The sequence below is a fragment of the Pelobates fuscus genome, chromosome 3, assembly GCF_036172605.1.
Source record: "Pelobates fuscus isolate aPelFus1 chromosome 3, aPelFus1.pri, whole genome shotgun sequence".
Taxonomy (NCBI): Eukaryota; Metazoa; Chordata; class Amphibia; order Anura; family Pelobatidae; genus Pelobates; species Pelobates fuscus.
The window spans coordinates 291862369-291876758 of NC_086319.1; positions in this window are offsets into that span (position 1 = coordinate 291862369).

Genomic DNA, 14390 nt, shown 5'->3' on the forward strand with positions numbered 1-14390 from the left:
AGGGGGAAGTAAGAAGAGGGGGAGGGGGGTAGCAATAGGGGGAGGGGGCAGTAAGAAGAGGGGGGTAAGAAGAGGGAGGGGGGAGTAAGAAGAGGGAGGAGTAAGAAGAGGTGGGAGTAAGAAGAGAGGGAGGGGGGGAGTAAGAAGAGGGAGGAGTAAGACAAGGTGGGAGTAAGAAGAGAGGGAGGGGGGAGTAAGAAGAGGGGGGAGTAAGAAGCGGGTAAGAAGAGGGGCGAGTAAGAAGGGGGGTAAGAAGAGGGGGAGGGGGGGAGTAAAAAGAGGGAGGGGGCGTAAGAAGAGGGGTTAAGAAGAAGGGGAGGGGGGAGTAAGAAGAGGGGGTAAGAAGAGGGAGGGGGAGTAAGAAGAGGGAGGAGGGGGGTAACAAGAGGGGGAGGGGGGAGTAAGAAGAGGGGGGTAAGAAGAGGGGGGTAAGAAGAGGGGAGGGGGAGTAAGAAGGGGGGTAAGAAGAGAGGTAGGGGGAGTAAGAAGAGGGGGAGGGGGGTTAAGAAGAGGGGGAGGGGGAGTAATAAGAGGGGGTAAGAAGAGGGAGAGGGGGGGTAAGAAGAGAGGGAGGGGGGAGTAAGTGGAGGTGGGAGTAAGAAGAGGGGGGAGTAAGAAGAGGGGGAGGGGGGAGTAAGAAGAGGGGGAGGGGGGAGTAAGAAGGGGGGAAAGAAGAGAGGTAGGGGGAGTAAGAAGAGGGGGAGTAAGAAGCAGGTAAGAAGAGGGGGGAGTAAGAAGGGGGTAAGAAGAGGGGGAGGGGGGAGTAAAAAGAGGGAGGGGGAGTAAGAAGAGGAGGGTTAAGAAGAAGGGGAGGGGAAGTAAGAAGAGGAAGTAAGAAGAGGAAGTAAGTAAGAAGAGGAAGTAAGAAGAGGAAGTAAGAAGAGGGGGGTAAGAAGAGGGGAAGGGGGAAGTAAGAAGAGGGGGAGGGGGGTAGCAATAGGGGGAGGGGGCAGTAAGAAGAGGGGTGTAAGAAGAGGGATGGAGGAGTAAGAAGAGGGAGGAGTAAGAAGAGGTGGGAGTAAGAAGAGAGGGAGGGGGAGTAAGAAGAGGGAGGAGTAAGACAAGGTGGGAGTAAGAAGAGAGGGAGGGGGGAGTAAGAAGAGGGGGGAGTAAGAAGTGGGTAAGAAGAGGGGCGAGTAAGAAGGGGGTAAGAAGAGGGGGAGGGGGGAGTAAAAAGAGGGAGGGGGCGTAAGAAGAGGGGTTAAGAAGAAGGGGAGGGGGGAGTAAGAAGAGGGGGTAAGAAGAGGGAGGGGGAGTAAGAAGAGGGAGGAGGGGGGTAACAAGAGGGGGAGGGGGGAGTAAGAAGAGGGGGTAAGAAGAGGGGAGGGGGAGTAAGAAGGGGGGTAAGAAGAGAGGTAGGGGGAGTAAGAAGAGGGGGAGTAAGAAGCAGGTAAGAAGAGGGGGGAGTAAGAAGAGGGTAAGAAGAGGGGGAGGGGGGAGTAAAAAGAGGGAGGGGGAGTAAGATGAGGGGGAGGGGGGTTAAGAAGAGGGGGAGGGGGAGTAATAAGAGGAAGGGGGGAGTAAGAAGAGGGGGAGGGGGGTTAAGAAGAGGGGGAGGGGGAGTAATAAGAGGGGGTAAGAAGAGGGAGAGGGGGGAGTAAGAAGAGGGGAGTAAGAAGAGAGGGAGGGGGAGTAAGAAGAGGGGGGAGTAAGAAGCGGGTAAGAAGAGGGGCGAGTAAGAAGGGGGGTAAGAAGAGGGGGAGGGGGGGAGTAAAAAGAGGGAGGGGGCGTAAGAAGAGGGGTTAAGAAGAAGGGGAGAGGGGAGTAAGAAGAGGGGGTAAGAAGAGGGAGGGGGAGTAAGAAGAGGGAGGAGGGGGGTAACAAGAGGGGGAGGGGGGAGTAAGAAGAGGGGGGTAAGAAGAGGGGGGTAAGAAGAGGGGAGGGGGAGTAAGAAGGGGGGTAAGAAGAGAGGTAGGGGGAGTAAGAAGAGGGGGAGTAAGAAGCAGGTAAGAAGAGGGGGGAGTAAGAAGGGGGTAAGAAGAGGGGGAGGGGGGAGTAAAAAGAGGGAGGGGGAGTAAGAAGAGGGGGGAGGGGGTTAAGAAGAGGGGGAGGGGGAGTAATAAGAGGAAGGGGGGAGTAAGAAGAGGGGGAGGGGGGTTAAGAAGAGGGGGAGGGGGAGTAATAAGAGGGGGTAAGAAGAGGGAGAGGGGGGTAAGAAGAGAGGGAGGGGGGAGTAAGTGGAGGTGGGAGTAAGAAGAGGGGGGAGTAAGAAGAGGGGGAGGGGGGAGTAAGAAGAGGGGGAGGGGGGAGTAAGAAGGGGGGAAAGAAGAGAGGTAGGGGGAGTAAGAAGAGGGGGAGTAAGAAGCAGGTAAGAAGAGGGGGGAGTAAGAAGGGGGTAAGAAGAGGGGGAGGGGGGAGTAAAAAGAGGGAGGGGGAGTAAGAAGAGGAGGGTTAAGAAGAAGGGGAGGGGAAGTAAGAAGAGGAAGTAAGAAGAGGAAGTAAGTAAGAAGAGGAAGTAAGAAGAGGAAGTAAGAAGAGGGGGGTAAGAAGAGGGGGGTTAGAAGAGGGAAGGGGGAAGTAAGAAGAGGGGGAGGGGGGTAGCAATAGGGGGAGGGGGCAGTAAGAAGAGGGGTGTAAGAAGAGGGAGGGGGAGTAAGAAGAGGGAGGAGTAAGAAGAGGTGGGAGTAAGAAGAGAGGGAGGGGGAGTAAGAAGAGGGAGGAGTAAGACAAGGTTGGAGTAAGAAGAGAGGGAGGGGGGAGTAAGAAGAGGGGGGAGTAAGAAGCGGGTAAGAAGAGGGGCGAGTAAGAAGGGGGGTAAGAAGAGGGGGAGGGGGGAGTAAAAAGAGGGAGGGGGCGTAAGAAGAGGGGTTAAGAAGAAGGGGAGGGGGGAGTAAGAAGAGGGGGTAAGAAGAGGGAGGGGGAGTAAGAAGAGGGAGGAGGGGGGTAACAAGAGGGGGAGGGGGGAGTAAGAAGAGGGGGTAAGAAGAGGGGAGGGGGAGTAAGAAGGGGGGTAAGAAGAGAGGTAGGGGGAGTAAGAAGAGGGGGAGTAAGAAGCAGGTAAGAAGAGGGGGGAGTAAGAAGAGGGTAAGAAGAGGGGGAGGGGGGAGTAAAAAGAGGGAGGGGGAGTAAGAAGAGGGGGGAGGGGGGTTAAGAAGAGGGGGAGGGGGAGTAATAAGAGGAAGGGGGGAGTAAGAAGAGGGGGAGGGGGGTTAAGAAGAGGGGGAGGGGGAGTAATAAGAGGGGGTAAGAAGAGGGAGAGGGGGGAGTAAGAAGAGGGGGAATGGGGAGTAAGAAGAGAGGAAGGGGTAAGAAGGGGAGGGGGGAGTAAAAAGAGGAAGGGGGAGTAAAAAGAGGGGGTTAAGAAGAGGAGGAGGGGGAGTAATAAGAGGGGGTAAGAAGAGGGGGAGGGGGGAGTAAGAAGATAGGAAGGGGGTAAGAAGAGGGGGAGGGGGGGAGTAAGAAGGGGTGAGAAGAGATGGGGGAGTAAGAAGAGGGGTAAGAAGAAGGGAGGGGGAGTAAGAAGAGGGGGAGGGGGTAAGACGAGGGGGGTAAGAAGAAGGGAAGGGGGAGTAATAAGAGGGGGTAAGAAGAGGGGGAGGGGGGAGTAAGAAGATAGGAAGGGGGTAAGAAGAGGGGGAGGGGGGAGTAAGAAGGGGGGTGAGAAGAGGGGGAGTTGGAATAAAAAGAGGAAGGGGGAGGGGTTAAGAAGAGGGGGAGGGGGAGTAAGAAGAGGGGGTAAGAAGAGGGGGAGGGGGAGTAAGAAGAGAGGGAGGGGGGAGTAAGTGGAGGTGGGAGTAAGAAGAGGGGGGAGTAAGAAGAGGGGGAGGGGGGAGTAAGAAGAGGGGGAGGGGGGAGTAAGAAGAGGGGGAGGGCGGAGTAAGAAGGGGGTAAGAAGAGAGGTAGGGGGAGTAAGAAGAGGGGGAGTAAGAAGCAGGTAAGAAGAGGGGGGAGTAAGAAGGGGGTAAGAAGAGGGGGAGGGGGGAGTAAAAAGAGGGAGGGGGAGTAAGAAGAGGAGGGTTAAGAAGAAGGGGAGGGGAAGTAAGAAGAGGGGGTAAGAAGAGGGGAAGGGGGAAGTAAGAAGAGGGGGAGGGGGGTAGCAATAGGGGGAGGGGGCAGTAAGAAGAGGGGGGTAAGAAGAGGGAGGGGGGAGTAAGAAGAGGGAGGAGTAAGAAGAGGTGGGAGTAAGAAGAGAGGGAGGGGGAGGAAGAAGAGGGAGGAGTAAGACAAGGTGGGAGTAAGAAGAGCGGGAGGGGGGAGTAAGAAGAGCGGGAGGGGGGAGTAAGAAGAGGGGGGAGTAAGAAGCAGGTAAGAAGAGGGGCGAGTAAGAAGGGGGGTAAGAAGAGGGGGAGGGGGGAGTAAAAAGAGGGAGGGGCGTAAGAAGAGGGGGTTAAGAAGAAGGGGAGGGGGGAGTAAGAAGAGGGGGTAAGAAGAGGGAGGGGGAGTAAGAAGAGGGAGGAGGGGGGTAACAAGAGGGGGAGGGGGGAGTAAGAAGAGGGGGGTAAGAAGAGGGAGGGGGAGTAAGAAGAGGAGAGGGGGGAGTAAGAAGGGGGTAAGAAGAGATGGGGGAGTAAGAAGAGGGGTAAGAAGAAGGGAGGGGGAGTAAGAAGAGGGGGAGGGGGGTAAGACGAGGGGGGTAAGAAGAAGGGGAGGGGGAGTAAGAAGAGGGGGGAAGAAGAGGGGGGAAGTAAGAAGAGGGGGATGGGGAAGTAAGAAGAGGGGGGTAAGAAGAGAGGGAGGGGGAAGTAAGAAGAGGGGGGTAAGAAGAGGGGGAGGGGGAGTAAGAAGAGGGGGGAGTAAGAAGAGGGGGGGAGTAAGAAAAGGGAGAGGGAAGTAAGAATAGGGGGAGGGGGAAGTAAGAAGAGGGGGAGGGGGATAAGAAGAGGGGGATGGGGAAGTAAGAAGAGGGGGGTAAGAAGAGGGGGAGAGGGGAGTAAGAAGAGGGGGGAGTAAGAAGAAGGAGGGGGAGCAAGAAGAGGGAGGAGTAAGAAGAGGTGGGAGTAAGAAGAGGTGGGAGTAAGAAGAGAGGGGGGTAAGAAGAAGGGGGGAGTAAGAAGGGGAGGGGGGAGTAAGAAGAGAGGGGGTAAGAAGAGGGGGAGGGGGAGTAAGAAGAGGGAGGAGTAAGAAGAGGCAGGAGTAAGGAGGGGGTAAGAAGAGGGGGAGGGGGGAGTAAGAAGAGGGGAAGCGGGGAGTAAGAAGGAGGGGAGATAAGAAGAAGAAGGGGATAAGAAGAAAAGGTGGGGGAGTAAGAAGAACAAGGGGGGGAAGTAAGAAGAACACAGGGAGGAGGGGGGTAAGAAGAACACGGGGGAGTGAGGAGCGCACAGGGTGGGTGGGTGAGTGTGAGAAGAGACCGCTAGGGGAGGGTGGGGGAGAGGAGAGACCACTAAGGGGCAGGGAAGAGCTCTAAGGGACAGAAGGGACAGCTCTATAGGACAGGGGGCAAGACAGGGAGCTCTTTCACACTACGCGCACACACACACACAATGCAACCCTACACACACAGAAACACAGCATGCTTATCTTACACACAGAGAAACATACAATGCATCCATTACACACACACACACACAATGCAACCCTTACACACAAAGACAATACATCCTTGGCACACATACACAGAAACACACAATGCAAACCCTTACACACACATGCAAACACACACTGCTTTTCTTACATACACACAGAAACACAATGCATCTCTTACACTCAATGCACACACATACAGACACACACACACCTTGCATCCCTTATGCATACAAACACAGATTCACACAATGCATCCCTTACACACAACCAGAAACACACAATACATCCCTTATACACAAATGCACACTGCTTCCACTACACACAAACACACTGCATCACCTACACAAACTGGTATCCCTATACACTACATATCATAAGCACACATATTTGATCCTCTACAATAACACATAACACATCCCCTACACACTCCACTTCCTTGTGAGCGAACTCATGAGTGGGTGGAACATATAAGTGGACTTATGAGTGGGCCTTATAGGCATACTTACCGTCAGGCCTTGGGGCCCATACCTTGAGCTGTGTAAGGGGCGCCAAAAAAATGGAGCTGCTTCCAATTCTCCCAGAACATTGAATTTTGTGACCACAGTTGCAAACAACCTCCAGAGATCCTGTTCTACACCAAACCAGTGGAGCCAAACTGCAGCCCATCATCATCCTCATCTGGTTGTAAGTAGGCAGTCTAGTATATTATTAGTGACACTAATCTATAATTTACCTCACATTAAAGGGACACGGGACATTAAAGGGACACTATAGCTTAATGAAGTGGTTCTGGTTTCTATAGCTGGTCCCTGCAGGCTTTTTAATGTAAACACACACTGTGTGCAGCACTGGCGTTAGTTCATATGGCAGGTCATATCAGTTGGGGCATTGTGATGTCACACGGGGGGGTGGCAAATTTTTATTTTGTCTACGGCAGCAAAAATCCTTGCACCTGCTCTGATCCTGGGCAGGTGCACCAGTCTACTGTATATATCACTGGTGGAGCCAGGGGGGCAACGGGGAAATTGCCCCCCCCCCCCCCCCCCTTCCCTCCCCTGTCCGCAGGCACCGTGCGGGCAGCCGGCAGGGGAGGGAGGAAGAGAGGAGCTCAGCTCTGTGTCCTTCTTGCGCGAGCACAGAGCGTTGCCATGGTTACCACGGCAACGTTACGGCTCTTGCGAGAGTAAACTCTAGCCCTGGAGCTACAGGCTAGAGTTCACTCTCAACACTGTGACCACCAGGGATTCCTGGTGGTCGCAGTGGTGAGAGTGAACTCTAGCCCCATAAACACACTGCCCTCACACACACACCATACACATTCACACACTGCCCCCACACACTGCCCCCCATACACACACTGCCCCCCAAACACACACTGCCCCCACACACACCATACACATTTACACACATTGCCTCACACACACACACACATACACTGCCCACCCATACACACAAAGCCCCCATACTAACATTGCCACACACATACACAGCCCCCTCATACACACATTGCCCCACACACCCTACACATTCACACACTACACCCCCTCACACACACTGAACCTTTCACACACACACTGCACCCCTCACACATTGCACCACTGCTCCTATACCCTACTACAGCCTCATATCCCAGCAGACCACAGGTAAGTTGTCAAACTGTTCTTAAACAGTAGCCAGCCAGTAGCCAGCCCACAGGCCTACAGCAAGCCACAGGCTTACAGCCAGCAAGCCCACAGCCAGCAAGCCACAGCCAGCAAGCCACAGCCTGCCAGCCGCAGCCAGAAAACCCACAGCCTGCCAGCAAGCCCACAGCCTGCCAGCCGCAGTCAGTAAGCCCATAGCCTTCCAACAAGCCCACAGACAGACAGCCAGTAACAGTAATTAAGGTAAGATGAGCCAACTTGGCCTAGGTATCAGCGAGCTATGTTGTGTTGCTATATTGTGAATAGGAACCAGAGTGTTGGAGAGACCCCCCTCCGGGCCCCATTAGACTCCATTGTAGTCTCTAATGGGGCCTGGAGGGTATTCTTTCTAACACACTCTCTAAAGGACACTGAGATAGCCTCTGCTCCATGGCCCATTAGCCCTCAATTGTAGTCTCTACTGGGGCCTCGAAGGGATTATTGCACTTTTGTTCCTTGTGTCTAAAGATTGTGTAGGGTGTGGCTGGAGGCGGTGCATGGAGGCGGGACAAGGGTGGCGCTTGCTGCGGAGTATGGGTGGGGCCTGTAAGGGGGCCCTTGATTTATTTTGCCCAGGGGCCCTGCGGGTTCTCAGTCCGCCCCTAAGTGCAAATATAGTTTGCTGCGTATGGGACTGTCCATGATGACCATTGTCCACCACCAAAAACACCTTCAATGGGTACATGAACTTCAGAAGTGGATCATATAGCAATGGAAGAAGGTTGCCTGCTCTGATGAATTATCGTTTCTTTTAGATCAGGTGGATCGCTGATGCATGTGAAGGCAGCAGGGTGCACTATGGGAAGAAGGCAGTCCAGTACAGGCAGTGCTGTGCTCTTTGAAATGTTCTGCTGGGAAACCTCAGGTCCTGGCATTCATGTGGTTGTTACGTAGGCACGTACCATTTACCTAGAGATTGCTACAGACGACGTATACTCCTTCATGGCAATGGTGTTACCTGATGGCAGTGACTTCTTTCATCATGATAATGCACCCTGTCATACTGCATTGTTCAGGAATGGTTTGAGGAACATGAAAAAGAGTTCAAGGCATTGCCTTGGCCTCCAAATTCCACAGATTTCAATACAATCAGTTCAATCTAACGGCCAGATCAAACCGGCCATCGTAGAAACCGGGTAAATGGACTGCAATGGCCATTGGTCTAAGCTGACAGGAGATAAAGTGATCTCTCCTGCCAGATCAGCACAGCCAACAATATCCGAGTGCTGGCCGTGCTGTGTGCATTTATTCCCCAATAGGGGGTTTTAAGATCTCCCACAATGACCCAGTGCAGCCTTATGTGGTGGGGGGGAAGAGACTCTAGTCTGCATTTAACAGGGTGCAAATTGATGGTAGTCATCTCACAAGCTCTGCCCTTTGTGAACATTACAATGATTTACAATGATTTAATATTTAGTCTGCACTTGGAAGAGGTGTAGTCTACTGTATCTCACCTGACCACCATGAATGTCCATGTCCGGCTCCGTAACCCATGGTAAGAAGCAGGACGGGTGTATTTATAACTATAAATAGTGATAATAATAAAAAAATAATTAAACTGCTCCCTTTTAACCCCACATTCCCCACATACATACATACATACACATACAATACTAACCCCGTCCCACCCCACAAATTCACACACATTCACATACAAACACACTATAGCAATTGCACACACACATGCTGCATCCCCATACACACAATACACACCTTACATTCCTTACACACAAATATACATTGCATCCCCTGCACACACTGGATCCCCTATACACCTATATATATCCCCTATACACATTAACCAATACACTGCATTCCCTAAATACACACACTACATCCGCTATACACACAAAACCTGCATCCCCGATGCATACAACATCTCCTGTGCAGACACTACAACCCATGTATGTAAACACGCTACAGCTCCTAGCCACACTATATCAAAACAAAATACAATTGAAACAGACCTATTTATACAACACACCACTCTCAAACATCCCTCTCTGCACACATGCAATCCTACAAGCAGCATTTAAAAGAAGGCACAATACCCATTCATGGCCTTTTTTTCTTCTCTAATGAAATCTATGGAGACACTAGAGACAAACCACCAGCAACACAGAGAAGAGTGTTATTAAATTTGCTTTAGCTGCACAAAACAAACACAGGGCTTTTCCTCATGTGAGAGCAGGGCTCCACACATGGGATGCTTTGGAATAGCATTGAACTAACATGCTTACTTTGATAAGTGTGCGGTTGTCTTTGCTAGTTTGTTGTTTTTTGTGTGTATTTGTGCACTGTTCCTTAATCTATATCTTGTTTTTGGTAATGACACAACATTCCTCTTTTCTGCCCCTGCCACTGGGTCTCTTTTACATGCAAAGCTGAAGTTTTGTCCCACTCCAGCCCTGTTATGAGCTGTTATTTCACCTTGCAAATGTTTTTTTTTCTCTCCTTGGTCCACTTTTAATGTATATAATGAATTCTTCCCATCATCCTGCTTAATGATGTGCTGATCGCAAATCTGCTGTGCTGGAGACTGGCATAGCGTCATTCTCTTGTGCAGGATTTTTGTGTAACTATTCATCATCATCAGATACGAGGAGATGGAGTCTGCCAGATAAGAGGTGTTATATCAGTGTGACCTCCATTAAAATAGCCCGTTCAAAGGAAAACAGCATACCTAAATAGATATATACCTAATGGACAGGGAATATTTTATATAGCATTTTGGAAAACTAACATCATTAAGGCAAACTTCTGGAAGTTCGTGATGGAACGCACATCTGGAATGCACGCATCATGGCAAGCGCATGCAATCATGAAGATTGCCGGCACAGGGGAAGTCCACCGGCAAGGAATTTCATCAATTATGAACTCATGAGGGGGTGTATATAGGACTGGGGAGGGAAAGAGGTTTTATTGTATTTTGTTTATGCTGTTATTACTGAAACACCACGCAAGTCCCTGAGGATGTCCTGCTATTGGCTGAAACGCGTAGGACGCCCAGTGGTGACACAAATAGTTTTTAACTTGATTGTAAGTTATTCAATTTTCCTTTTTATACTCTGGATAGTCTATTTCAACTTTGTTTTATTTCCATTTCCTCCTGAGTCTATATACCTATGGAATAACATGATGGAAGTATCCAGCTGACCGCTAAGAAGGAATTCTTATTCAAAGCTTTTATAGAAACATAGAAACATAGAATGTGACGGCAGATAAGAACCATTCGGCCCATCTAGTCTGCCCAGTTTTCTAAATACTTTCATTAGTCCCTGGCCTTATCTTATAGTTAGGATAGCCTTATGCCTATCCCACGCATGCTTAAACTCCTTTACTGTGTTAACCTCTACCACTTCAGCTGGAAGGCTATTCCATGCATCCACTACCCTCTCAGTAAAGTAATACTTCCTGATATTATTTTTAAACCTTTGTCCCTCTAATTTAAGACTATGTCCTCTTGTTGTGGTAGTTTTTCTTCTTTTAAATATAGTCTCCTCCTTTACTGTGTTGATTCCCTTTATGTATTTAAATGTTTCTATCATATCCCCCCTGTCTCGTCTTTCCTCCATGCTATACATGTTAAGATCCTTTAACCTTTCCTGGTAAGTTTTATCCTGCAATCCATGAACCAGTTTAGTAGCCCTTCTTTGAACTCTCTCTAAGGTATCAATATCCTTCTGAAGATAGGGTCTCCAGTACTGTGTACAGTACTCCAAGTGAGGTCTCACCAGTGTTCTGTACAATGGCATGAGCACTTCCCTCTTTCTACTACTAATACCTCTCCCTATACAACCAAGCATTCTGCTAGCATTTCCTGCTGCTCTATTACATTGTCTGCCTACCTTTAAGTCATCAGAAATAATCACCCCTAAATCCCTTTCCTCAGATGTTGAGGTTAGGACTCTATCAAATATTCTGTACTCTGCCCTTGGGTTTTTACGTCCAAGATGCATTATCTTGCACTTATCCACATTAAATGTCAGTTGCCACAACTCTGACCATTTTTCTAGTTTACCTAAATCATTTTCCATTTGGCTTATCCCTCCTGGAACATCAACCCTGTTACATATCTTAGTATCATCCGCAAAAAGACACACCTTACCATCAAGACCTTCTGCAATATCACTAATAAAAATATTAAAGAGAATGGGTCCAAGTACAGATCCCTGAGGTACCCCACTGGTGACAAGCCCAAGCTTCGAATATACTCCATTGACTACAACCATCTGTTGCCTGTCTGTGAAAGTGTGAGTGGCCATTTGTCACATCATTTGTGGTTCACTAATTAACACAGTTATACGCTATGTGATCTTGTCTTTCCCCAGTTAGCAGATTATCCCCTATTTTTTGTATATCATTAAGGCAAAGAAGGGCATGTTTTCATGATCAGAAACACTCATTTGGAGCAACCACTATCACTTACGTTTGACCTGGACCTAATTTACTACAGCCTGCTGAGTAATCTCCTGGTTAAGAGGATATATTTACCATCAGGCTGACATACATTCACTGATCTGATGACATGCATTCTGTTAATCTTTTCTATGGCTACATTTCTCTTACCATGATGCTTGCAACTGGAAAACTTAAAAAACGTTTTACATTTCTTTGTTTACTTATATGTAAGGGCTTAATCTCTAAAATGGGCATTTGCTAAATTTAAGCAAAATAGTTAAACTTTAAAAATACAGTTGGGTTGGGAAGATTTTTTCAATATTGACTATTTTAGTCTTAAATGTACAATTCAATTTGTAATTTCCCAATTTAATGAATAACCCTGCCAATTAAGCAATAATATATTTCACAATTTTAGATATGACACCTCTAAGAAAAGCGCAAATGCATTATACATGATAATTTAACACCGAATGGAAAACTGTACAGAGCATACAGAAATTAGTATATTGTATTTATCTGAAGCAACTGGAATGCAGGCATGCATTTTTAATATGGAGCTCATACGATGGTCAAAATCATGCTCTTGTTCTAACTTGCTGAAGCAGTGGGCGCCAGCATGTGGTTTCCATTTCCCACCCTTGACAAACACAAAATCTGTCCTTGCACATATAATGTCAAACATGATACTCATCGCAGCTGGGGCCAAATCTGTTATTCCAACTAAATCTGATTTAATCTTCGTTTGTTGGAAGAAAGGGAAGGTGATTGGACTTGAGTTGTTTTCTCACTGTAACCAAGTAATGCTGGAATTTCTCACTGGTTCAGAATCTGTGGCTTTTTATCAAGGGCCTGGTTTGTAATGTTAAGACATGCATCCATATATAAATAGGTCAAATTAGATCACATCTGGGGCAAAGTACAAATCTTCCATGGAAAACTGTGGAATGTTTTTGCAATTCACTGGAAATGAAACACTTTGCTCTGAAAATGCACCAGTTATTGTTTTATAAATTTGCCCCACAAAATGTGAAACTCAACCAGAGCAAAAATGCTCTCCTTGCACCTGTGGTCTTTCCTCATTTTGTATTATAATGCAAGCTAGACAAAAACTAAATTGGAGAAGAATATGTGTTGCAATTGCAGAGTGCATTTAGATAATATGTAGGGTACATATGTCTAAGTAGTTTTGAGCTGGGCCAGTGTTATTATTTCAGCAATGGTCAGGAACTCAAGTTTAATGGAGGCACACTGGCCTTTTATGCAAATTTTTCCAACAAAGGTGACGCCCAGGTGGACCTTGTTGGGCACAGGGACACAAAGTGTACAAGCCAGTAAAAACAATGTGACAATAAATGACACTCCCACATACAGTACACAATCCCTCCCCTCTGCCTGTGATATAATTAAGGCAGATAATGCATTAACTTAATTATCCCCAGGCAGAAAAAACACACATTTTTATAAAGTACCATAAGTACCCCAAAACAAAATATATCCCCATGGTCCCATGCCCAAAGCAGGTCCATAGAATCGCAGCTAAGTGCCACTAGAGGACCAACCGGGAACCACAAGGTTTTTATGCTGAAAATAGTTCCAAGGCATTTGCAGCTAAGTCCCCCTGAAGTCTATTCACGGTTTTGGTCCATGCGAACAAGATGGCCGTTACCACGTGTTTGATTGTCGAATGGCGGCCACTTCGACTTTTCGTGAGTTCGAAGAACCATTGTTTAAAGTCCCAATAGCCACAAATAGGGTCTCTCAACCACAATAAATTAAAGGGGCCATAGTCACAGGTAAAAGGCTGGCAAGTAGTCCCCTTCAAACCCAGTGGCAAAGTTGCTTTCGTCACAGGCACCAATTGCTCTTGCACAGCCATCACTCACAAAGACTCACTGCTGTGACATCTCCAGCTGCTGGAAGCTGGCGCCTACTATACTGACTGCATCTGATCCTTTTTCTTTAGACAGCAAATCCGTGTGCTCTTGCCCTGTGCATGGGATGGAGTCATATATGGGATGAAGGGACCAATGAGGATGAAAGGAAGTAGAGCAGGGCTGACCTTTCAATTCTTTGCGCAGCCTGCACCACTCTCCAGATGGGTCCACCCCTCTGGGAGTGCCAGTGACATAATTTGCATTACTGGCCCACCTCATTTTACCCTACCCAACAACTTCCCACTTCACAGGAATGTGAAGTTGATGGATTACCATAGGGTATGTGTATTCTTATAAATGTGTCTTGTGTTTTCTGTTGACAAGATTCTGTAATTGTCAACACCAGCCCCAATGGGCTCTTAATATGGCCCTGCTTATCCTCAGTTCACACCAGCCGTTCCAACAGTTTTCTAGAATTGCACTGTTCTTATGGAAATAACTTCAACAATAAAATGGGTAGACATTAGAGATGTTGCGAACATAAAATTTTCCGTTCGCGAACGGCGAGCGCGGACTTCGCAAATGTTCGCGAACGGGCGAACCGCCATAGACTTCAATGGGCAGGCGAATTTTAAAACCCACAGGGACTCTTTCTGGCCACAATAGTGATGGAAACGTTGTTTCAAGGGGACTAACACCTGGACTGTGGCATGCCGGAGGGGGATCCATGGTAAAACTCCCATGGAAAATTACATAGTTGATGCAGAGTCTGGTTTTAATCCATAAAGGGCATAAATCACCTAAAGTTCCTAAATTGTTTGGTATAACGTGCTTTAAAACATCAGGTATGATGTTGTATCGATCAGGTAGTGTAAGGGTTACGCCCGCTTCACAGTGACAGACCAAACTCCCTGTTTAACGCACCGCAAACAACCGCAAACAGTCCATTTGCACAACCGCAAAC